This window comes from Malania oleifera, chromosome 3 (genome assembly GCF_029873635.1).
Source record: "Malania oleifera isolate guangnan ecotype guangnan chromosome 3, ASM2987363v1, whole genome shotgun sequence".
In the NCBI taxonomy this organism is placed as follows: domain Eukaryota; kingdom Viridiplantae; phylum Streptophyta; class Magnoliopsida; order Santalales; family Ximeniaceae; genus Malania; species Malania oleifera.
The window spans coordinates 8,997,912-8,999,969 of record NC_080419.1 but is presented as its reverse complement, the minus strand read 5'-3'; positions in this window follow the sequence as shown (position 1 = coordinate 8,999,969).

Here is a 2,058-nt window from a genome sequence, read left to right as displayed (position 1 = left end):
GATCTGGAGTTTGCATTTTTTATTTTTTATTTTTAAAATTTTTATCTCTAAATTCAGGGAAATCTGAGCAAAATCTAGTGAAGTAGGCAGGATATTCTAAATTGATGCTAGGTACTGCTTGATTGCGGTATGGTATGTGGTAACTGCGAGATTTGGCTCCATTGAATGCATATATCTTATCATTTACAGTGATGGGCTTTCCCCCTCTTTTTGCAGTAGCCTCTCCATTACGAATTATCTTAACAGGATGCATTGACAAAGGCAGAGTTTGTGAGGATTTCTTTTCCTTGTAGAGTTGACAAAGAAAACTTTGCCTGAAATGAAACAGTTTGAAGCAGCGTCAGGTTTTTGGTAGTGGCTGTCTCGGCTATTTACACTTCCCTGGTATGGAAGGCTTGATAGCCCACACGCCCTTCCCTTTTCTATTGAAAGGAGTCTTCTTTTCTCCAGGAGGTAGAGGGTGCGACACTGTGACCAAACAGAATAAAATACGATTGGATAGAATCTTCAACCATTCTTCCATGAGGCTGATAGCCCACATGCCCTTCCCAGTTCCCCCTCTGCTGAAAGGAGTTTCTTTTCTCCAGGATGCAGATGAAGAGGGTGTGATCAAACAGAGTAAAATACGATTGGATAGAATCCTCAACCATTCTTCTATCATTCCTCCGCCTGGAGGTCTACGCAAATGCAAGATACTCTGGTCTTTTAATAATAGTAGTACTGTAAGCTAAGGGTAGGGAGGAGGGGAGGAGGGTTGGTAACCAACCCTAAACAATAAAAGGAAGCACGGGATGCCTCACACCCCTTGCACATATTAGAATAATAAATAAATGAGTTTGGAGCTGCGGTCTTTATTCAGTGGGCTTCTTTTATACTTTTATGCATATACAATGGCATGCTCTGTTTAGTCAGAGGGTATAAAAGTATATATACTTGGTGAGTAGGTAGTGTTTGGACCACTCTAGTTTACTAGCCATCATCTTTAACATTTAAACTCCACCACTGCAATTCAGAAACAGAGAGCAAAGGGTAGGACCACAAACACACTTAAACCCATACTCTCTAATCTTCATCATTACAGCCTTTAATTTATTTTGTTTTTTTGGGGGGAGGGGGTCTTAGGCAGCCTCTCTCTCTCTCTCTCTCTCTGAAGCCTAGTAGTGGTAGAGTAAGATGAGTAGAGACAGCAGGTAATGTCATTAGCGGCAGAGCATTGAGCATTCTGGCATTCTGGCCGTGCCCCAGTCAGCCAGTCCTGAACTCGATGGAGTCCTCTCACCAAACACTTCTCCCCACCAAGCAGAGACGTGCTTAATTAGCTGCATTCCTTTAATACTATGCGAATCACATGGACTGGAGTCGTATCAGATATAGGTTGCACTTCCCATTTTTGCAGGCCCTATATGCTACTCCACTTCCAATAATTATTATATTTATAGTTATTATCTATGAACTTCTTGTTTAATTCTCTCCCTCTCTCCCCAAATCTTGATAGGCATGCTTTCAGAATCCCCTGCTCGATTCTATACTTTCGGCTTCTATCAACTGCCTGCCACCATTTCCATAAATTAATTCCTCCCCCCCTTCCAGTAAATTTATTGGTTCTCTTTTTTTTTTTTGGTTTTTTGGTGAGCAATTTTTCCAAAGCGATAACTAATTAATTTGTATGCCAGAGGGAATATCTGTTTTTTTTTTTTTCACGAATTAGATCATTTGTAATCCCATTTTGATTTTGAAATTTAATTCTTCTTCCTATCATTCGATTTAATTTTATTTTGTTGTTTCCCCTACTTTAATTTTTTAATTTTTCTGCTGGTTGGAAGTATATTTACCACCTGAACTTCAATTTTTATTTCGATTTTTTCTTATTTAGTTACAATTACTATGGCTGTTTTTAATAGTTTCCTTGGCCCATTTTAGTGGTCTAGCTTTTGAATGTGTTATCTAGTACATCCTTGCAAGCATCTCAAAACAAGTTGTCTCGACTCTCAACATATACAGTGAGCTCCTCAAATTAAGGATTCATCTTATTCCTTAATTAGCTAGGCCTTCCTTTCT